Genomic DNA, 24422 nt, shown 5'->3' with positions numbered 1-24422 from the left:
CAAGGGAGGGGAGGCAAGTTCCCCTCTTGGAGAGCCTTGCGAGCCTCACAGGCCACCTGGCCCTGAGCAACGGAGAAGCGGCAACTTCCGATGTCGGCTAAAAGAGAGGCAAGGAAGGCGCCAGGCTAGTGATGAGGCCAGACCACACACCAGGCGCTATCGTCCAGGAAATGCTGGAAGGGCTACTTCTCCTCCCTGTTGCCTCCCCCTGCCATTGCCTCACACCAACTCAAGCCTGTGCCTCTTTTCATTTTTCCTTTTCTCTGTCTAGCTCCTTGGAGCTGCTAGAATGAAGTGTTAGGAACATCCTCTCACTTTGAATGCCCCAAGAGCTCAGCCTCCCTCCTGGCAACTGTGCACACTCCTGAGCTGTAGGAAGACTCTCAGGAACCTCTGGTATTCAGAGACTTTTGAGAGTGCAAAACCCAGATTTCAGTTCTCACAAAGGTCACAGGAGGTTGATTCAGTTGTGAGTATGGCGGGGTCCTCGTTCCATTTAAAGGTGTGAGAGCAACATGGTTAGAAACTAGCAAAACCACGACTGCCAGAGAAGTGTTCAGATTCTATGACCACTGTACCTTATGTATGTTAACTTGTCTATATGACAAGTTATGACTTGAGTATAGGACAATATTTCGTGACTGTGATGGTTAATTTTATGATCAACTTGACTGGGCTAAGGGATAAAACAGTATTTCTCAGCGTCTTTGTGAGGGTGATTCTGGAAGAGATTAACATTTGAACCAGTGGAGTGGGTAAAGAAGATCCATCCTCACCCACACATGTTGGCACCACCCAATCCACTGAGCGCACACCCAATCCACTGAGGGCCCATCCAATCCACTGAGGGCCCATCCAATCCACTGAGGGCCCATTAATCCACTGAGGGCTCATCCAATCCACTGAGAGCCCATCCAATCCACTGAGAGCCCATTCAACCCACTGTGGGCCCATGCAACCCACCAAGGGCCCATCCAGCCCATTGAGGGCCCATCCAATCCACTGCGAGCCCCTCCAATCCATTGAGGGCCCATCTATTTCACGGTAGGCCCATCCAATCCACTGAGGGCCCATCCAACCCATTGAGGGCCCATCCAACCCACTGCAGGCCCACTCAATCCACTGAGGGCCCATCCAATGCACTGTTGGCCCATCCAACCCACTGAGGGCCCGTCCAACCCACAGAGGGCCCAAATAGATCACAAAGAGACAGGGCAAATTCTTGCCATGTTTGCTGGGACACCCAGCTTCTGTCTTCCTCGCTCTCGAGCCTTTGAACTCGGACTGGGACTCAAACCATTGCACCACCCGATTCTCGGGCCTTCAGACTCAGACTGAACATTACACCACTGGCTTCTCTGGTTCTCCAGCTTGCCGATGGCAGACTGTGGGACTCCTCAGCTTCCATAACCAAGTAAGCCAGTTTCTATAATAAATCTCCTCTTATATAGAGATATCTGTAGATACAGGCATATCTATAGATAGAGTTAGAGACATATCTATAGATAGATAAAAATATAAATATAGATGTTCTGTTTCTCTGGAGAATCTCAATATGTGACTGACATGTATATAGGCAAATGACCACACAACAGGAAACCATCAAAATGGGGTATTACCTGCAGCACTCCTCAACAGCCGAGCTAGGGAGAAGGTACTGAATGGAGGTTTTTTACAGGGATTCGGAGCTGACTGTGGTTTGGCCTGTGCTCTCATTCAAACATAGTGAGAACTAGCTAAAACAAACAGGGAGTGGAGACAACCCTGTTAGAATTACACTCACTCTGGGCAACTGCTTTTCTAAAAATAATTTTAAGTTCTTGCCATCCAACTGGAGACAGGAAAATACTCCATTATTCAAGTACCACAATTTTTTTGCTGGGAAAGGAGTGTGCAGTGAATATAGTTATTAACTTCAGGAAGTAGAAAGCAAAATGCAGCTTAGAACACATTTGTTTATTAAATAAAGACTGGACGTAAACGTCATCTCCCTCAGATCTTGCAGCTAAAACTACGGCCCTTCGTGTATGGAAAGAGCGTCTGAGAAATGCTCTGTGCCCTGATAAGGAAGTGTAAGAGGCCCACCTCTGGGGGCTGGAGATTAACTGTAAGAGTTAAGTGAGGAGGAGCCGGCTATTTTGGGAGTCAGATAACAACAGCATTTTTGATTTTCTTTCAGTCTGGGCAGCAGCCATTCCTCAGGTTTAAAAGCAATCATAGTTACACGTTGTTTATTTCTCAATGAGATTTCATCAAGATTTATGGTGGTGTTATTCACAATAGCCAAGATACAGAAACAACCTAATGTTCTTCTGCAGATGAATGAAGAAAATGTGGCATATATACACAATGGAATATTACTCAGCCTTTACAAATGAAGATAATCCTGCTATTTGCAACAACATGGATCTACCCAAAGGACGTTATGCTAAGTGAAATAAACCGCACTCAGAAAGACATATGCTGCATGAGTCCACTGATATGTAACATCTAAAATAGTCCAGCTCATAGAAGCAGAGAGTAGAACGATGGTTTCTAGGAGCTGGGGAGTGGGAGAAGTGGGGAGACGGTCAAAGGGTACAAAGTTCAGTTACGTAAGAGACACAATACACAACACAGGGAGTGTAGTTAGTATATGGTATAATTAGATCTGTTAAGAGACTAGTTCTGTCTTAAGTGTTCTCACCACAATAATAATCATGATAATGGGGATCGGAGGAAATTTTGAAAGGTGTTGAATATGTCTACAGCCTTGATGGTGATGATGGTTTCATGCTTTATTCTTTTAGTTTGTTTGTTTGTTTGAGATGGAGTCTCGCTCTGTTGCCCAGGCTGGAGTGCAGTGGCGCCATCTTGGCTCACTGCAAGCTCCGCCTCCCAGGTTCATGCCATTCTCCCACCTCAGTCTCCTGAGTAGCTGGGACTACAGGCACCCGCCACTATGCCCGGCTAATTTTTTGTATTTTTAGTAGAGACGGAGTATCACCGTGTTAGCCATGATGGTCTCGATCTCCTGACCTCATGATCCACCTGCCTCGGCCTCCCAAAATGTTGGGATTACAGGCTTGAGTCGTGCTTTATTCTTATCCCTAAACTCATCAATTTGGATATATTAAATACATACAGCATTTTTTTTTTTTTTTTTTGAGATACAGTTTCTCTCTTGTTGCCCAGGCTGGAGTGCAGTGGCATGATCTCGGCTCACTGCAACGTCCTCCTCCCGGGTTCAAGCGATTCTCTTGCCTCAATCTCCCGAGTAGCTGAGATTACAGGTGCCCAGCTAATTTTTGTATTTTAGTAGAGACGGGGTTTTGCCATGTTGGTCAGGCTGGTCTCGAACTCCTAACTTCAGGTGATCCACCTGCCTCGCCTCCCAAAGTGCTGGGATTACAAGCATGAGCCACCGCGCCCCGCCTTATATATGTACAGCTTTTTATATATCAATTGAACCTCAATAAAATAGGTTTTCAATAAGAGATATAGAGTTCTGTTACTGTCATTCAAAACCATTGGGAAAAGAACGTGTCTTTTCTCTGTCCTTTTTTGCCATTTCAGAGAGGGAGGAATGGAAACCAACGTTCCCCAGGTGTGTTCTGTATCTCAGATGACCAGACGCGGGAGGCAGCCTCACGAGTGCTACCCTCTTTCATCCCCACGACATCCTGTAAAGAAATCGAGGTCCGGAAAACGCACAACCTGATCCATGTTGCTCTTAAAGAAAGAGAAGACTTGGACTTCAGGCCACAGGCAAAGCAGGACACAGCACTGCCACCGCAACCTGTCCCCCCTGCACAGTGGTCCCAACAGGTCCCAGAAACAGGAGGGAAGGATGGGGGGGGGCATGAGAGGAACCTGCCTGTAGACCTGGCCGCCTCAGAATGCGTGGGTAGTTGGCCAGTGGTGAGAAGCTGCCTGCTTTCACCTTTAGAAATCACTGCTATGGAGGCAAACCATTTCTCCCAGCAAGACTGCACCCTGCAGATCTGACTCTATGTCTATCTGTTCTTTCATTTCCCTACCTTGGTTTTCTGCCCCCAGTTTCTTCCTCAAGGCGCACTGGCCTTGTTTATTGGTCCTGAAGTATCCCAAACCAATCTCGTCTGAGGGCAGGTGAACCCCAGGTTCCCTCAACTTTGACCACTCCGTCCCAGACATTTCGTGACAGGTCACCTCCTGTCTTTCAAATACCAGCCTCATTGTCACCTCCTCAGTAAACCTTCCAGAAGCATCCATATTAAGTGAGCAACACACTCGCCTCAGCCTCCCTCCATTACACTCCCTACCTTCATCCACAGAACATGTCACCATCTGAAATTACTCTGGTTACTTACTGTGTGGCTTATTTAGTGTCTGTCCTCACTCCTCAACTAGAATGTAACCTCCACTGGAATGGCGAAGCCGGTTTGTCTTTCTTATCGCTATATCCCCAGCCCCTAGGACAGTCCATAGCATAAGTCATCACTTCATCATCATTCATCAATCACTGTTGATTGTTGATTAATGAATGATTAAATGAACACCAATACCAACTCCAAAAAGGAAAAAAACGAATCTCTTTATACGAACATGGAGCTGTACATTAGTATTGTTGAAATCCAGTGAGCAGTTTGACTTTGCAGCCAGCACTGAGAATCCCTGCTGGGAGGCAGATAGAGAACTGGCTCAAATATCTACCTCTTTGGGGGAAGGACTGTGGTCTATTTTTACCCACTTTGACAGGAAGAAACGAATCCATATTCCTCCCCATTCCTATGAAATCAGCCATCCACATAAGCGCCCACAATGATAGGGATGGGACAAACGCATCAGCTAGCTGTCATTTTGGAAAGCAAAGAACAATTTTTCAGCATCAAACCATGACAATAAAACAAGTTAATGGCCAGGGAGTTATGGGGGAGAGAACTGCCGGGAGCATGGAGAGCATCCTAGAAGGCCAGGCAAGGGGTGGAACTGAAATAAAGGAAAGACAGCAACAGACATCACAGCAGATAACAACTAGCACAGGCATCAGAGGGACACAAAGGACACGGTCCCTTTGGACTGGAAAGCAGATCCCTGAGGACAAGTCCAGGTGGAAGGCAAAAATGAGATGTCTTGAAAGGAAGATAGGGTTTCCTTCATGCAACTGCTGGAAAACCCATGCCAAAATCCAAATTTGTGCTGTGTCCGTGTCTGCCAATGAATTCTTCCTCCCCTGCTCTCTCCAGTCCTGGCCATATATGACCTGTGGCTCTGTGCTCACACTTAAACAGAGTTTTATGTAGAGTAGGAACGTAGAAACTATTAAAAGGAAAACAGGCCGCTGTGACCAGAGTTGCCATCTTGGCAGCATAAATACGCCCTGCCCCAAATGTCACTCCCTACGGCTCTATCTGACCAAAATCTGTGTCACTCTCCATTTACTCCACCATCCAAGTTATACCCCCACAAGCTACCAAGCATGAAACAACTCCAGTTAATCATCACCCACTTTGCAATTTTGTCTTTCCTTTCAGTAATTATTTGTCTCCTCCCATTATATTCTCAACATAGAATAAGCACTTAAATGCATTAAGAAGGAAAGAAAAGAAAACACGGGAAAGTTCAATGAGAAAGAAAATTTCCAAATGTCCAAACTATTACATGTGCTATCCTTGCTAATAGTCAGGATCAGCGAGGTTATGCTGTGGTAACAAGTTAGTCTCAAAATCTCAGTGAGGATTTACTTCTCCCTTACGCTACACATCCAGAGGGGGTTGGTGGGAGTCTCTGCACGAGATGGGAAAGCCTGGAGACCTCGTTCCCACTCAGCCACGTTTCAGCCCAAAAGTGACACATGTCTCTTCCACTTCACACATTGGCCAGAATTAGTCACGTGCTCCCAACCCATGTGTTAGGAAGGCTGGAAGTACAGTCTTCCCCAGTGTCCAGGGAAAGGAAAACACAAAGCAAGTGAACCTGTGGCATTGTCTCCACCTCAATAGGACACAAAATCAGGGAGCTCTGAAACATCTGAGGCTTGAGCCTAGAAATATTGTCTCCTCCTGTGGGACGAGCTACTTTCCAAGAGTTCTGACTCCCCATCATGAGGCTTTAAGAAGGGAATCAAAGCACTCCTGGGTGAGGCTTGTTCCTGGATGTAGGACCCATCCTGGATTTCCTTATCTATGGATGGGACAAGGCCACATGGGGAGATCTGCATCCCCTTTAGTCTCAGAACATTGGCTCCCTTCCTCCTCTTTCTCCAATTAGTCAGTAAAATGCATGTGATATTAGCACTTTCCCTGCAGACTGAGGCTTGGTCCTAACCATAGTAATCCAAGAAAGACACGGGGGAATCTGAAACAGGTCCTTCTTGCTGAGTAGTTGGAAGTGTCCACCCTTCTTTGGGGACTTCCCTATGCTCATGGGCACGTGTTTTTAAAATGCTGAGAGATCACTAAGACAAAATGTGAAAGACCGCAGAACAAATACCATTGAATTGGGGGCAGAAGTCACAATTGCAGCTCATTCCCCCAACCTGTCCAGATAACGCCAACCACAAATTATGGTGAATGGCTTATTAAGTGGAGAGCAGTGAGCAGATGACTAAGATGAAATTATTAAAATGCCAGAATGGTGATAAGGATCTGGGAGACCAAAGGGATTCCTAGCCCTCAAATTTGGATATTCAATATTGTTTCAATATTCAAATAGTATTTGAACGGTCCTCGTGATACCAGTGAGCATCATGAGGCCAATAGCATTCCCTAAAGTCAGCAGATTGTTCCCTGCTCTCTTGAAAGATGTCTGTACCCCAGAAAGGACACAGCTAGGAGGAGGTGAGGTGGAATGAGAAGGCCAGGCTTCTGACGAAGGTAACACTGAAGAGTTCCAATACCCAGGTCTAGGCATCAGCTCACTGGCTGCCACCGAAGTCCCTAAGGAAAAGCAAACATTAGGCCGGGCATGGTGGCTCACACCTGTAGTAATCTCAGGACTTTGGGAGGCCGAGGTAGGTGGATTACTTGAGGTCAGGAGTTCGAGACCAGCCTGACCAACATGGTGAAACCCCATCTCCACTAAAAATACAAAAATTAGCCAGGCGTGGTGGCATGCGCCTATAATCCCAGCTACTTGGGAAGCGGAGGCAGGAGAATCTCTTGAACCCGGGAGGCAGAGGTTGCAGTAAGCCGAGATCACACCACTGCACTCCAGCCTGGGCTACAAGAGTGAGACTCCATCTCAAAAAAAAAAAAAAAAAAAAAAAGAAAAACATTAGAAAAGTGTATTCGGGGGGATTTACCTACCTCCTGTGTGAATCCCTCTTTTTCCTCTGGATTCTTCTCTCCTGCTTTCTCATCTTCTTGGGCACCGAGACCCATTCAGGTCAGACTTTCTCCTAAATGGCCTTTGTCCTTTACTCAGATCCCCAGAGAAGTTGTTCATCTGGTTATTTAATGAAAATAATTGTCACCAAATGTGAGTTGCATATTGAAGGAGCAACTCATTAATAGAAATGAATCTACAGCGTAGCAGAGCCCAGGGAGGCAGCGTCTAGAACAAAACCAAGAGCCACTCTCACCAGGTCTGGCAGCACACCTGCCCTGGTCAGGAACCGGCCACCTGTAGCAGGGACCATCTCAATGCTGCATACTGGTAACCGCTTTCCTTCCCCGCTTCCACCTTCTTTCTCTCACTATTTCCCTCATTCTCAGAAAAACCACTCACACAGAAGCCTTTATCTCAGGCTCTGCTTTGAGGGAGATGCAGGCTGGTGATACAGGAGTTCTTAAGAAATAATTTTCAGGCAGCTAGTAAGAGTAAACGTTCTCGGTGGAAATTTTCCTGTAATAGAAAAACAACCCCCAAACCATCTCTTTTCTAACAGAAAAGGTGGCTTGAAGAGTCAGGCAGGCAAGCTTTAATAAGCAAATGCCGGCCATTTAGAAAATGGGTTCACTCAATGTGGCAATTCCCCCTGTCTTTTCCTCCTCACCAGGTGTACCAAGTGTCATGGCCACCTCCAGATAACGCCATGTGTTCAGAACATCATGGCAACCCGCATTTGCATATTTAAAGGGCTAAGGTTGGAGGGCCAGGTTACGTAAATGACGCACCTGGTCAAACCAATCCCCTGGGCCCTGTGCAAATCAGACACCACCTCCACCAGCATCGGAATAGAAGCAGCCACTTTTCCACCGCACGGGGGGAGGTTTTCTCTCTGTTCCAATTCCCCTCCCTCTGTCTCTGTACAGGGGAGCGGTTTTCTTCTTCCTTCCTTCTTTCTTGCCTAATAAACTTTTCTCTCCTTAAAACCACTCCACATGTGTCCGTGTCGTTTTATCAAAATCAGCACGAGACTAAGAACCATGGTGTTCCTCCAGCCATTGAAGCCGTATCACTGGGACACCTAGGCAGGGAATGTTGTTCTGACTATCCTCACAGCCCATCACCTTCTTCCTCTCTTGGCCGCTGCAGCCCCACACATTCCACCTGCTTCCAGGAGATCAACAGCCCAGGTCCGCAGCCCCTGGCAGCACCCCTGCCCCCTCTGGAGCCCAGTTCTGTGTCTCCTGTTTCCTGTTCATCTTGACACTCCCTGCTCCTTCTGTTTCCTGTTCATCTTGACTCTCCCGCTCCTTTTCTTAAGTGTTTTTTCCTGCATTAATTCATTTTGCCTTCTCTTTTTGTATGAATTTCCTATCTGTTGTAACAAATGACCACAATCGTAGTGCTTAAAACAACAAACATTTATTATCTTACAGTGCTGGAAGTCAAAGGTCTGAAATGGGTTCACTGGGCCAAAATCAAGGTGTCAGTGGGGCCATGCTGCCTGCAGGGGCTCTGAGGGATAATTTGTTTTGTTGCTTTTTCTGGGTTCTAGCAGACTGGTGAATTCCTTAGCTAATGCCCCTTCCACCAATCATATCACTCCAGGCTCTGTTTCTGTCGACACATTCATTCTCCGCCTCCCTCTTCCATCTTTTCGGAGCTCCTGTGATTACACTGGGCAACCCAGGATAATCTCATCTCAAAATCCTTACTTTAAGCACACCTGCAAACTCTCTTTGGCCCTGTAAATTAACATATTTGCAAACTCCTGGGATGAGCACTCGGATATCTTGGGGAGGTGGAGGATATGTTACTCTGCCTTCCACATTTTTTAAACTTAGAGCATTGTTTTAATGATTTTTTTTTTAAAACCTAATGCTCTCAAATTTTGCTCTGTGTCCGTCTCAGGATTATAAAACGCACTTGCTCAATTTAGAAAGCGTCTCCTCTTTAAGAGGGATTCATATAGCTAAAAATGCACGAGTAACTTGTTAAAGAAGTCACCTCACACCTCCCCGGCTGGCATGCAAGAACTTTTTTTAAGAACTTAGAACCTGGCCGGGCGCGGTGGCTCAAGCCTGTAATCCCAGCACTTTGGGAGGCCGAGACGGGCGGATCATGAGGTCAGGAGATCGAGACCATCCTGGCTAACACGGTGAAACCCCGTCTCTACTAAACAAAATACAAAAAACTAGCCGGGCGAGGTGGTGGGCGCCTGTAGTCCCAGCTACTCGGGAGGCTGAGGCAGGAGAATGGCGTGAACCCGGGAGGCGGAGCTTGCAGTGAGCTAAGATCCCGCCACTCTACTCCAGCTTGGGCGACAGAGCCAGACTCGGTCTCAGAACTTAGAACCTGGCATTTACATTTTAATATATTAACTTCCATGCAAATTCAAAGTCACATTTTTAGGGGGTGGATTCTTTAGATAATTTCATCCCAGAAAAAAAAATAGCAATGTATTATTTCCTTATAAATTTCCAAGAAACTGTCATTTTAAAACTTCCATTGTTTTCTCCTAGAGAAAAACAATTCTCAAAGTCAAGAAGCTCTGCCTCAGATATCATATTTTCCTCTTTTGTTGCAATGGAGTTGGAAAACAGACCCTTGCTTATGCATAAAAATCTTTCATATACGTAATTATTTCTAGAATCACAGAATTTAGGGCCGAAAGCAGCTGTATGGATCACAGTGTTAATCTCCTTCATTTCCCAGATGAGCAAACTGAGGCCCAGAAAAAGGGCTTTCTCACAATCAAGCTACTATGTAAACATTGTCTGCTTTTAGGTGCCTCTGCTCAAGGAGAAAAACTCCCAATGCTTTTCATATTTCTCCTACCACTCTCGTCTTCCTACCTTCCATCATTTTATCTAGGTTTCCTTGACCTCCCCGCAAAGATCAAGTCTTCCACATGGACCAACAACATCATCTGGGGCCTGGCCATCAGAACACCACCCTCCACACAGCTGTGGAAATTCTTCCAGTCCAAAGTGCATTCCTTGGCAAGTCAGCCAGGAGGGACGCTCCAAGGTGAAATCTGTCTCCTTCTCTTTCAGCAGACACAGTCTCAGGGTGAGGTACAAACGTGTTTATTTCTTTTTGTTCATACACCCATTTGTGAAACTGCAAAAACCTAAACTTGGACCCCACTGAAGTGAGCAAGATACTGCACAGGATCTATGACACCAGAGGCCAGGAAGGACACAAGAGAGTCAGGTCCATGGAGTCCCGAGGCGTCGGCATGTACATACTGTAAGTCTGCTGCAAAGACACATGGCCGATGCCTTCATTTGTGTGAAATCCCCCTAGCATCCACAGTGGGGCTGTGGCACATGTTTCCCTACCCTGCCCATCAAAGGCAGGCTCACATCCTCTCTTCACCACACGTCATATGACCCCAATGCATTTATTTGCATGCTCACCTCATTTATTTATTTGTTTATGTTCACTGTCTCCTCCCTCCTTCCACTCTTCCCCGCTCTCACCACAAGAGTTCTCTGCAATTCGCTCATATTTTCATCGTAGCTCATACCAGCTTTGCCTTCTTCATGATGGTAAAGTAGTAGCTACCAGCAGCAGAAACTAGGGCTTTATGATTCCTCAAAGAGAGCCATTTCTCACAGAAGTCCTGAGTTTCTTTTTTTCTTTTTTTTTTGTTTGTCACCCAGGCTAAAGTGCAGTGGTACCATCTTGGCTCACTGCAACCTCCGCCCCCCTGGTTCAAGTGATTCTCCTGCCTCAGCCTCCTGAGTAGCTGGGATTATAGGTGCCCGCCACCACGCCTGGCTAATTTTTGTATTTTTAGTAGAGATGGGGTTTCACCACGTTGGTCAGGCTGGTCTTGAACTCCTGACCTCGTGATCCCCCCCACCCCCGCTTGGCCTCCCGAAGTGCTGGGATTACAGGCATGAGCCACCGCACCTGGCCCCTGATTTTCATGCTACCCAAGCAACTCTGAGCCAATCCCTGTAGCCAGAGGAAAGCTATGGGCTGTGTCTTAGTCCATTTGGGGTGCTATAGCAAAATACCATAGACTGGGTAGCTTCTAAACCACAGAAATCCCTTGCTGTCAGTTCTGGAGCCTGAAGAGTCCAAGATCAATGGTCCAGGAAATGTGGTGTCCGGTGAGGGCCCATTTACATGGCGGGAAGGCCAATGGGGTCTCTCTCAGGCCTCTTTAACGAGTCATCTAATCCCATTCATGAGGGCTCTACCCTTGTGATTTCATCACCTCCCAAAGCTCTCACCTGTTAATCCTATCACCTTATGGGGTAGGATTTCAACATGAATTTTGGGAGGACACAAACAGTTAGACCATAGCAGCCTGTTTGACTAATCCAAATGATATGGGATTTTCCTAGATGTGCTTATTCCAAGCAGGGCTTACCCTGGAACTCCAAACAGAATGCTAGGCGGCCACAAAAAGCAGGCAGACCCTTCCTCCAAAGGAGAGGAAGCAGAAAGGAAGTGGATACCAAATGTGCCACCAGTGAATGTCCATAGCTACCAGCCAACCCCAATCTGTTTCCAAACCACCACTGACTCCTGAGTCCCAAACGGGCTGCACACATTTCTGGCCAGATTATTATTAGTCTATGTACACGCAGATTGTACTTTAAATAACATAACTTATTTAGAAATGAAGAACTGATTTTATGAGAGACTTCTGTGATCGCCTGAAAATATAGTTGCAAAATTCTACTTTGAATGGCTCGATCCATCTGTAGCGAGAGTTGTACATCATCTCCAAAGAACTTTCCCCAAATCTCCAAAGAACTTTCCCCAAACCTTAAACCACTGCTTCGTTAGGGCAAATGAGAAGCGTGATCCTATGGCTAAATGGCTTTCTGCAGCATCCAAAATGCCTCTTTGACTCTGAGTCATTAAAAAGTTGGTCTTGATTTAGAGAATTGCTTTTCAGGGAGGAAGAAACTTTTGGCTGCATTCCTTCATGAAAGAGATGGATCAAGATGTATCTGGACGATGTGTTCAGATAAAAAAAAAAATTAGACTGGCTTGTGTGTTTGGGGGAAAAAATGAAACCCTGAGTTTTAGAAAGTTTAATTGAGGGCTATAAGTTTTCCAGATTCACACGGTTTTTAAATTTTTTGTAAATAATTTGTAGATTTATTTGTCTACTAGATTTTGGTAGAGTTTTTACAGAAATAAAAGATCACTATTGTTTTCTGACAACAAAAGTGTATAAATGTATTGAATGAGGATATAATGTATAATTCAATATAAATGTATTGAATCAGGATATAAATATTTAATAGGCTTTATGTGTTTAATGCTATACTAGTCCTAAAGGAAGTAAGGATATAGGCCAACTGAGTAGAACAGAAACAAGGGTTTTAGGAAGATGGACCTCAGAAGATGGACTTCTCATTTTTTTGTTACCCCCTACCCCTTTACTTTCTCTCCCTATGCTATGAGTTGAATTTTGTTCCCCAAAAATCGAAAATTAGCCAGGCATGGTGGCACATGCCTGTAATCCCAACTTTAAAAGATTTTGGTCATTTTTTAAAATAATTGGAACAGTAAGGCTGAAAGAACTCACTTACCCTGTGCTACTGCAGGTGAGGAAACCAAAATCCAGAATGGTGAAAAGACTTGCCTCAGCTCCCTAATGCTCAGCTCAAAACTCTCATCATCCTAACACAGCCTTCTTCTGGGAGGTGTCTTCTCGGGAAACTACCATCTCAAGTAAGCTATTCAGTACTCCTGGGTCAACCTCACTCAAAGGTTTGAGGTATTGTTTTTCCAACATACTGGGCTTGTATTTTACAAGTGCATTCACAGAAACACAAAGGATTCATCAGGGAAAGAAGTTCGAACTCTGAGCCTCAATTTAATTTTATACACGCCACATGAAGATTTTCTAATATTAAATGTTTCTCCCACAGTTATATTTTCCTCCTTTACAAGCCCTGATCCCTGTATTTTGACAAATGGATATAACTGCCATACTAGTCCTAAAGGAAAACTAGGGGAAATTTCAAGGGCCAACGTGAGAACTTTCTCACGCTAGCAGTTTGCCCTGGGATTCCCAGCACTGAGACACAAAAGCAGTCCTGAAGCAGGTGGCTAGAGCTCGGCTTCTGGCAGATGGTCGGATCAGCGAGGACGGGGAGGAAGGGGACTCTAAGGCAAGATCTCTGGACACGTGAGGCTCATTGTGTGCTGGGCAAGAAGCCGAAGAGGCAAGATGTGTATCCTGTTGGGGAGTACAAGAAGGTCAGGGCTGTGACCTTGTGTGCACAGCAGACCTAGGTGAGGAGGGCGGGGGGCGCTGAGGAGGAATGGTGAGCAGGATCCATCATGACCACCAAGGCATAAAGTAGGGGTGAGGGTGGAGGGCAGTCTCCAGGAATGGAGCAGAGAATTAGGTAGAAGTTCAGAAGGTCAAGAGTCTTTGAAGCAGGAAGTTTATACCAAAAGTTTATGGAGGAAGTAAGGATACAGACCACTGAGTAGAGCAGAAACAGGGGTTTTAGGAAGATGAACCTCAGAAGATGGACTTCTCACCTTTTGTTACCCCCACTCCTTTCCTTTCTCTCCCTATGCTATGAGTTGAATTATGTCCCCCCTCCAAAAAAATATATGTTGAAGTCTTAACTCCCAGCACCTCAAAAAAGTGACCTTATTTGGAAATGAGGTTGTTGCAGATACAATAATTAGTTAAGACGTGGTCATACTGGAGTAGGATGGGCCTTTAATCTAATACAACTGGTGTCCTTATAAGAAAAGTGACATTTGGGCCAGGCACCGTGGCTCACGCCTGTAATCCCAGTACTTTGGGAGGCCAAGGTGATCGCTTGAGGTCAGGAGTTCAAGACCAGCCTGGCCAACATGCCAAAAACTCCATCTTTACTAAAAATATAAAAATTAGCCGGGCATGGCAACACATGCCTGTAATCCCAGCTACTTGGGAGGCTGAGGTGGGAGAATCACTTAAACCCAGGAGGTGGAGGTTGCAGTGAGCCGAGATCATGCCACTGCATTGTACCCTGGGCAGCAAAGTGAGACTCCATGTCAAAAAATAATAATAATAATAAAATTAAAAAGAGTGACATTTGTACACAGACACCTACAGGGAGGAGAATGCTACAGACACAGACACAGAGGAAAGACAGCCACAAGAAGATGCAGGCAAAAACTGGAGTTTGCTGACACAAGCCAAGGACTGCCTGGGGCTACTAGAAGCTGGAAGTGGTAAGGAAGGGTCCTAGAGACTTCAGAAGGAGCCCGGCCTTGCTAATGCCCTGAATTTAGACTTCTGCCCTTCAGAACTGTGAGACAATACATTTTTGTTGTTTTACAGCACCCAGATTGTGGTAATATGCACTCTTTTTATAATTTTCAACCTTAACCAATTAAAGAAAAGAGAAATAAAACAAAGATATTTCCAACTAGTTTTTAAGTTAGTCAAGGTCTACCCAGATATTGGCTGTCCCCAGGGCAGGCTCTGACTTTGCCTCCCATCAACTTTGGTGCAGGATCATCTTTGGGGTGAAGAGAGGAGGGAGATCTCAAGATCAATTTTTCTGAAGAAATCTTCTTCACCAAAATCTTTTCTTGTCCATGCTCTTAATCCTTTGGATTAAGGAGGCAACCTCCGCCTCCTGGGTTCAAGTGACTCTCCCACCTCAGCCTCCCAAGTAGCTGGGATTACAGGCATGCACCACCATGCTCAGCTAATTCTTGTATTTTTAGTAGAGACTGGGTTTCTATTCTTCAAGCAGTTGAGAGAGTCTCAGTGTTTCAGAGCAAGTTTCTCAGAAATTCCTGATGACTATCTGCATGTGGAGATTTGGCACCTCCATTTGAAAGTTCATATTTGTTGTATCTTGGTGCTTAAACAAGACTTTGTTTTAACAACTGCTGAAAAATTAAAAAGCAACAGAGGCTTGCAAATATGATCAAGGAATGAGAATCTCTTTTTAAAGATTAAGAGATATTTAAAAGAATCAAATACAATTTCTAGAAATAAAATGTGTAAGAGCTGGGGTTTAAAATGGGATGGATGTGTGATGAGGTAAGGTTTGACTGCCACAGAAAGAGGTCTAACAATCATTCAACAGGTTAAAGAAGATGATGGTTTAATTCTCTCTTTTTTTTATTTTTTGAGACGGAGTTTTGCTCTTGTTGCCCAGGCTGGAGTGCAGTGGCGCGATCTCCAGCTCACCGCGATCTCCGGCTCACCACAACCTCCGCCTCCTGGGTTCAAGCAATTCTCCTGCCTCAGCCTCCCCAGCAGCTGGGATTACAGGCATGTGCCACCACACCCAGCTAATTTTCTATTTTTAGTAGAGACAGAGTTTCTCCATGTTGGTCAGGCTGGTCTTGAACTCCCAACCTCAGGTGATCTGCCCACCTCGGCCTTCCAAAGTGCTGGGATTACAGGCGTGAGCCACCGCGCCCGGCGGTTTAATTCTCTCTCATGTAAAGTCTGAGGTGAACATCGCAGCAGGCAGACTGCTCTGCTCTGGGTGGTCACTGAGGGATGCAAGTTCCTTCCTTCTTGTTTCTCAACTATCCCCTAGGACATTAATCTCAGCTGGTCACAGGCACAGGTGATAAGATAGTTTTTATTTTTCAATCCTTTGAGCAATTCCTTTTTAAAAACGCAATAAAATGAATTACCAGAAAAATGACAACATTTGGGTATCGTGACAACGTTGAATTACTGCCATGTTTCTGAGTGCTTTTCTTTCCATTTTCCAACGTATCCCATTGCAAACCAGTGGCAGTTTAAGGACTCACTGTGTTCTGTAGACAACTTTAGGATAGCATTATTCTAGCTCGCAAGAAGGAGAAAGGCTATAGAGGAGATGCACCTGCTCTGTTGACATGGCCCACATTACTTCCAGTCACATTCTATTGAAGTGTTAGTTACCGGGCCACATCCAACTGCAAAGGTGTCTGAGAAATGTCACCTAGCTGAGTATTCAGGTGTCCAACTATAATATCATTAATACAAAAGAAGGAGATAATGGACTGCTGTGTTCAGCAGGTTGTCTCCATCACAAATAGATCTCAAAGCATATTGGACAGAGTGCATCAGAATAGTAATAACTTAAAGGCTGGAAACAAGAAAATTATTCAGAAGTTCCTCCAGAGACAAAGAAACAGAAATACAAAAGAGATGAGTCCTGAGGAGGTCAATAGATTGTATCTTAGTCTATTCCAGCTGTTATAACAAACATGTCATAGACTAGGTGGCTTATCAACAATAGAAATTTATTTCTTATAGTTCTGGAGGCTGGAAAGTCAAAGATCAAGGTACTGGTATGTTTGGCTCTTGGGGAGGGCCCACTTCTTGATGTATAGATGACTGTCTTTTTGCCACATTTTCACGTGATGGAAGAGGCAAGGGAGTTATCTGGGGTCTTTTTTTTTTTTTTTTTTTTTTTCTTTTTTTGAAATGAAGTCTCACTCCGTCACCCAGGCTGAAGTGCAGTGGCCCGATCTCCGCTCATTGCAACCTCCACCTCCCAGGCTCAAGTGATTTTCCTGCCTCAGCCTCCCAAGTTGCTTGGACTACAGGCAAGTGCCACCATGCCCGGCTAATTTTTTGTATTTTTAGTAGAGACGGGGTTTCACCACATTTGCCAGGCTGATCTCTAACTCCTGACCTCAGGTGATTCGCCCACCTCAGCCTCCCAAAGTGCCGGGATCACAGGTGAACCACCATGCCTGGCCTGTAGGGGTCTCTTCTATTAGCGCACTAATCTCATTCATGAGGTTACTGTCCTTATGACCTAATCAGCCCCCAAAAGTCTCTTCTCCTAATACCCTCACACTGGGGATTAAGTTTCAACATATTAATTTTGACTAAACATTCAGTCTCTAACAGTCAGAAGGGGTAGAAACATTTAAAGCAGTACAGGTCAAGAATTTCCCTGAATTGTTGAGAGATACCAATACTCAGACTAACAAAGCACAATGAATCAATCCCAAGCCAGGCATTGTTATAGCAGCTTTATGTATTAACACATTTAATCCTCATAGCAACTCTATATGGAGGTGCTATTATTATTAGCATTTTACAGATGAGGAAGTTCAAAGCACAGAGAGGGTAAGTGACGTTCCCAATGTCACATAACTAGCGAGGAGCAGAGATAGTTTTTCAGTCTCCTAGTACAATGCTGTATAACCTCTCAAAAAAATCTTCACTGTTTTAATATAATAACAAAGGTATTGCTTTAAAAAATAAATATCTTGACCGGGCACAGTGGTTCATGCCTGTAATCCCAGCACTTTGGGAGGTTGAGGTGGGCTGATCACTTGAGGTCAAGAGTTCAAAACCAGCCTGGCCAACATGGCAAAACCCTGTCTCTACTAAAAATCCAAAGTTAGCCTTGTGTGGTGGCAGGCGCCTGTAGTCCCAGTTACTCATGAGGCTGAAGCAGGAGAATCACTTGAACCCGGGAGGCGGAGGTTGCAGTGAGCCAAGATCGTGCCACTGCACTCCAGCCTGTTTGACAGAGCGAGACTCCATCTCAAAAAAATAAAAATAAAAATAATAAATACGTGGAATGTTTTTATTTATGTCTAATTATTTACCTTAAAACTTTCCCTTGGTCAATAAATCAAAGTGTGACTCAACTCTAAATCTTTCTGGGAAATATGGCTGACTTGGTGCACATTTCTATAAATCACTCCTAGGAACCCACCAAAAATAACAAAAAATAAACCAAAGAGTATAGAAGAAAAATTGTATTAGCAATGAAACTGGGACATGACAACAGTTCCACAGCACAGACTCTGAAGACTGTAGCAGACCTTACCAGTCTTCCTCCAATCATCAGAGACACCGGAGGACTAGGAGTCACACATGCATTGCACTTAATCTCAGCCAGAAGCCAAAGAAGCGATTCACACATGAATGTTGTTCTTGTTGATCATCATGCAGATGTCATCTTCTGTCACCCAAGAGGTGTTTCAAGAGACCTGTCTTACTCTGCATCCCAGAGAGATGGAAACACAGTACACTTTCTTTGTTCCATCTTCTCTCTGCTTCTCAGCATAATACCTCTCTGTACTCAGCCCCAGACAACAGGGAAAGTAAAGGACTCCTAGCTCCAACTCCCTTACCCAGAAGCTTTGCGATCTTAGGCAAATCACTTTGCATCACCGGACATGAGCTTCCTCATCTGTGAGTGAGAGGTTTGGTTTGCACCAGCAGCTTTCGGACCTTTCCAAGAGTTCAAATCTTCTTCTCCTTGCAAAACTTGAGACAGAAATCACATATGTAGAACCAGAAAGAAAATCAAGGCACTGTGGCTGAATCAGAGGAGGGGTGGAAGCCCCACCCATCAGACCTTCCAGTTGCATCCCATACATTGGGTATTAAAACCCTTCAGATCCTCAGAGCAGCTTGAAAACCACTAGTTTCTGTGCACTCTGACATCCTTTTCAGCTATGACAGCTAATGATTCCTTCTCAAGCCAAATGACTACATATTAGTCTCTGCTCTATTCTTTGAAAAAGAAACATTAAGGGTAGGGGGAGGAAGAGGAGGAGGAAGGGGAGGAGAGGAAGAAGGAAGAGGAAGAAGAGGAAGAGGAAGGGGAGGAGAAGGAGGAAAGAGAGGAGGAAGAGAAGAAGAAAAGTAGAGGAGGACGAGAGGGAGAGGAAGAAAGAGAAAAAGAAAAACTAGGTATTTTTTAAAAGCTACAAGTTATTTTCAGGCTTGAACCCAAACAAAATCTGACAACTGTCTTTGCTTTGAGATTAATTAACATGAGGTAACTAAACAGGACATTTATTAACAAGAATTATGTAGCCGTATCCCTTTTATGCACCATCCTATTAACATGTCTTGCAAAGAAAGAGTCATTTGTGGGTCACAGATCTCACCTGGGGAACAGGCAAAGGGGAAACCGAGAACCCCATCCTTCCAGGCCCAGCAGATTGGTGATGACAGCTCTGGCTTAAACCAAACAAACATGTCAGCATCTAGTTTCTTCCACCTGAAAATTTATATCATCACTCTATGTAAGCAAATCTGAAAAGTACCAGCGAACTGGAAACATGGAACAAGAACAAAAAGCCTCTTTCGTCTTGAGGGCAACAAAATAAAATGGGCTTCTTTTTTCAGACCATAAGAAAAGAATTACTCACTTTAAGCTCTCAAGCTGACGTTTTCATGAGAAAACAAATTTGGACAATTTCATTTACGGCTTGCAAATACTGAATGACCTGGAGAGCTAAACAGTTATTTCCACAGACATCTGACCTCCTCTTCCCGCCCTGTAGATGTTAATTCAGCCTTGCCTTTTCTCTTCCGTATATATCCCTAGGGGTGCCTTTGGCCTTGTTCTATTTATTTGGGGTGATTTGGAGAGTGAGTATTGTGTCTATCTGCCATATGTTTCTTCTCAAAGTCAGTAGCAAAGTAATTCTTACACTTAAACTGTACTGAGGGCTATTAAGATGACAATGCATTGATGTTGCAGAAAATAGCCCATTAGTTCAATCTCGAAGAAGCTATCCCTTCTCAGGGCACACCATGACGGGCCACTGATCAGCCTCCTCCCGCCAACGTGGGTGCTCCTCACCACCCGCTTGCCCACGTGCGCTGGCACCGTCCAACCCAACCCTCAGATCTTCAAACCAATCTTACCGTATTCCATCCAATCCAAGATCTCACCGATTCTAAACGTACCGTTACTTTATGTAACTTTAAGAAATAAAAATCTCTGCCAATGAAATTTTGACACCAAATTTTCTTAATGATTAATGCTCAGAATTGTTATCTTATGCTTCTCAAAAGAGTTCGTGTAGCCTTCCTTAGACATAGGACTGAATCATTTATTGCTCTTGTGCCTACATAAAAATGAAAATACATGCTGAACTCATTGATTACGGTATTTCTAAAATCTCCTCACGTTGAGAGACTGGCACTTCTGAATGGCTTTCAGCTCTGAGGCATCGGTGTCTGTCTTATTTCACATCCTCAGAGCTTTCTTTCTCTGAACCTCCAAGAGTGTTGATGATTCGGTATCTTCAGTTTCCATCTCCTCTATCGCCTTCTAGATTTTTCTTTTCTTTTCTTTTCTTTGGAGACTGAGTTTCGCTCTTGTTGCCCAGACTGAAGTGCAATGGCCTGATCTCGGTTCATCGAAACCTCCACCTCCTAGGTTCAAGCAATTCTTCTGCCTCAGCCTCCCAAGTAGCTGGGATTACAGGCATGCGCCACCACGCCCAGCTAATTTTTGTATTTTTAGTAGAGACGGGATTTCTCCATGTTGAGGTTGTTCTTGAACTCCTGACCTCAGGTGATCCGCCCACCTTGGCCTCCCAAAGTGCTGGGATTACAGGCGTGAGCCACTGTGCCTGGCCTGCCTTCTAGATTTTTTTTTCCCAAGTCCTGGACAGGCATTCTCAAATTGTTGATGTTGGCACTTTCTTGGCCTAACCAGAAGATACCAGTGGGAGTTTTTCAGATGGCAATCGAGACTGATAAGCCTCCCTCAGATGGCTCTTCAGTTGTCTAGCCATGCCATCACCAACAACAGTAGAGATCTCATGAGTCCAAGCAATGGCAATATGTCACGGCTGCCACCTGACCAAAAGTGATCATGAGATGGATATCGATTCTAAGGCTATTCCAAAGTCAGAAAGGTGAAGATCTGAAGAAACATGTGCCATAACATTGAGGAACTACGGTGTGTATACTGTTTTCTCTGCAGCGTTCTTCCCCGCACTTCACGCAGTCGATAGACTACTGCCGTTCAGTTCCCAGCTCAAAGGGTGCTCTCTCTAGGAGGCCTCAGTCTATGTAGCCTCCCTTCAGAGCCTGTATCTCAGTCTGTAATTACACATTTACAAGGGTGGTTACAACACCAAGGGAGAAATAAACACCATATTAAAAGAATGAGGATGTGAATTCCTGACTGAATTTGCATGCAAATGTACAGCCATATTTGTAGTAAAGTTTTATCCAAGTATAAGGAATGGACATTATCATCACTCATTCACTCATTTATTTATTCAACAACTGTTTATTGAGCACTCTTATGTAGTGTGCATTTGTGTGGAAGAAGTAGATAATAAACAAATAAGTGTGTAATATTTAGCCCAAGCAACATAGCAAGACCCCGTCTCTAACAAAATTTTAAAAATTCGCCAAGAATGATAGTGTGTGCCTGTGGTCCCAGCAAGGGGATTGCTTGAGCCGGATAGTTCAAGGCTGCAGTGAGCTGAGATCATGCCACTGCACTCCAGCCTTGGTGACAGAGGGACACTTCATCTCTAAAATATATATATTTATAATTTATTTTAATTTATATATATACACAATATCACATCATATATATAGTGTGTGTGTGTATATATATACACAATATGATGTGTGTGTGTATATATATATATGTGTGTATAATACAGAGTAATGGCTTATATCTAAGAAGATAAAGCAGGAAGAGAGAATGGGGTTATAAAGGAGCTGTTGTAGATATGACTTCCAGGAAGACCTCTCGGAGGAGGTGACATTTGAACTGACCCCTAAATAAAGAGAAGAGAATTTCATGGCAGTATCTGCTGGAAAAGCATTCCAGGCAGGGTGTGAAGACAAAAGCCTGGATATGGAAGCATTTGGCATGTTTGAAGGACAGCAAGAAGGATATGTAATGGGAAGTAGTGACAATGGGTGAGAGCTCTTCCTCCTGCATCCTGAGCAAGGAAGAGGGGAGCCACAGATACCCTGAAGGCTACCTGAGAAGTACTTGGGACTGGATAAGCGGGTTGGTTGTGCTGATATGCACTCAACAGCCCTTTGACTCAACCATGCTGATTTCCTCAGTGATTTTAGGGACCACATCCCAAATAGTAAGATGAGTGAGCCTCTCTCCCCTTTCCATACCTGGCCGTTACCCACTTGAATCCCCACCTACCCAGAGTTCCTGTGGCTAAGGACATCTGTGTCTTGAGGTCCTCTTCACTGCCAGGTGCGGTGTCTCACGCCTGTAACCCCAGCACTTTGGGAAGCCAAGGTGAGCAGATCACGAGGTCAGGAGACCGAGACCATCCTGGCTAACACAGTGAAACTCCGTCTCTACTAAAAAATACCAAAAAAATGGCCGGGCGTGGCGGCGGGCGCCTGTAGTCCCAGCTACTCAGGAGGCTGAGGCAGGAGAAGAGCGTGAACCCGGGAGGCGCAGCTTGCAGTGAGCCGAGATCGCGCCACTGCACTCCAGCCTGGGTGACAGAATGAGACTCCGTCTCAAAAAAAAAAAAAAAAAAAAAATTCCTCTTCACAATAAACATTGAACAAGAGGAGCATGTAGGGCACAATTTTTCTTTATCCCCCTTTCCCTTTCAGTCATTCCCTGCGGGACTCGTTAGCCTCCTGGCCCCGGATGAAATCTCAAGGCGACTCTGCAGACACTCATTCTTACATCTGGGTGGGAAAAGTAGGTAGCACTGACACAACGTCAAAGAGAGGAATAGGAGAATTGTTCCAGTCATCTCTAAAATCAATCTGTCATAGAGGCCTCACAGTAAGCCAATGAAAATGCCATCATATCCAGAAGAAGAATGTAGGTCCAGCCCAGACGACATCAAAGGTCTGCTCTGACTTTCAGACATGGTTGCCTGACCTAATATTTCCAATGAAAAGCCGAAAGCAGGGTTGGGCCTGCAGGACAGACCCAAGTGTAAGGTGATCAAGGAAAGCCACAAGGACTCTGCCTTCGGCGCAGACAACCATGCTTGCATCCTGGCTTATGTGTTCTTTCAGTTTTCAAATCATTCTAAACAAACCCAAATTTATATTTCTAAATTTAGCAGCCCCCAGTTTGATTCCGATCCCGTCTGGAGACTGCGTGGCCTCCTGCCAATGATTAAATTAGTCTGTGGGATATCTATTGCTGTGAACTAACCAATGGTCGTGTGATATTTTTAGCAACCGTAATATAATGCTGGTAGAATTGTGCATTTTTATGACTTTGTAAAGTAATCTCTAAAATAGTTTAGAAATGGTGTCCCTTATTAACCCCACAAAGGCTACAGACATCTGCAATAAGATCAGAGTACATCTGTGTGTCAAGTCCCTCCAACAGACACCACGCTCAGGCCGTGTGGGGCAGGGTCTCTTCTTTCTCTGATAAGCTATTTCTTTTGTCATGCTAGAAAAAGAGGTAAGAAAGAAGTAGGGAAGGTCGAGTGCGGTGGCTCATGCTTGTAAGCCCAGCACTTTGTGAGGCTGAGGCAGGCAGATCACTTGAGGTCAGGAGTTCAAGACCAGCCTGGCCAACATGGTGAAACCCCGTCTCTACTAAAAATAAAAAATTAGCTGTGCGCGGTGGTGCGCGCCTGTAATCCCAGCTACTCAGGAGGCTGAGGCAGAAGAATCGCTTGAACCCGGGAGGCAAAGACTGCAGTGAGCAGAGATCATGCCACTGCACTCCAGCCTGGGCAACAAGAGCGAAACTCCGTCTGAAAAAAAGAAAAAGAAAAGAAAAGAAAGAAATAGGGAAAGCAGGTGAGAGCTCTTCTTAAACTAGCCATGTCTGCAATCCCGACCGGCCCACTTACTGCACTAAATGCATTGCTCAGGACCCCCACACGCCCTAGCCCTGCTGCACTAATTCCCACTCCCAGAGCGCATCAACATGTTCCCATGGCTGTGGTTTCACTCCCACAATCGCTTCTGCCCAGAAGCTTTCTGCAGCGTCTCTGCCTACAGAGCCACCCTTTAAGGCCCGGGTCAAATCATGCATTTTCCGAGAAGTCTTCTCACACCATCCCAGGCAGAATTCACCTATTGCTGGTCTTTATATAATGCCTATAATGATAGAGAAGAAATGTTCTCTCCTTTTTTTTTTTTTTTGAGACGGAGTTTCACTCTTGTTGCCCAGGCTAGAGTGCAATGGCACAATCTTGGCTCACCGCAACCTCCGCTTCCTGGATTCAAGTGATTCTCCTGCCTCAGCCTCCCAAGTAGCTGGGATTACAGGCATGCGCCACCACGCCCGGCTAATTTTGTATTTTTAGTAGAGACAGGGTTTCTCCATATTGGTCAGGCTGGTCTTGAACTCCCAACCTCAGGTGATCTGCCCGCCTCGGCCTCCCAAAGTGCTGGGATTACAAGCATAAGCCACCATGCCCGGCCGAAATCTCAT

The 24422-nt window shown here is 45.0% G+C and overlaps 1 long non-coding RNA gene across 5 annotated transcripts in view; it reads right to left on the bottom strand.

Moving 5' to 3' along the window:
• LOC105473546 (uncharacterized) overlaps positions 1-24422 on the bottom strand; it is a 64464-nt gene that overhangs the window by 29071 nt on the left and 10971 nt on the right. For 3 of the 5 annotated variants that reach the window (XR_011615389.1, XR_982304.3, XR_011615390.1), the window contains exon 4: positions 7269-7407. This is a non-coding gene — a long non-coding RNA (uncharacterized lncRNA). Of the gene's footprint in view, positions 1-7268; positions 7408-18033; positions 18527-19155; positions 19269-24422 lie in introns of those variants that run through there. The other 2 variants (XR_011615392.1, XR_011615391.1) reach the window with 2 other exon arrangements.

The sequence above is a fragment of the Macaca nemestrina genome, chromosome 17 (assembly GCF_043159975.1).
Source record: "Macaca nemestrina isolate mMacNem1 chromosome 17, mMacNem.hap1, whole genome shotgun sequence".
Classification (NCBI taxonomy): domain Eukaryota; kingdom Metazoa; phylum Chordata; class Mammalia; order Primates; family Cercopithecidae; genus Macaca; species Macaca nemestrina.
The sequence above is the reverse complement of the archived record's forward strand: the minus strand, read 5'-3'. Positions and strand labels throughout refer to the sequence as shown.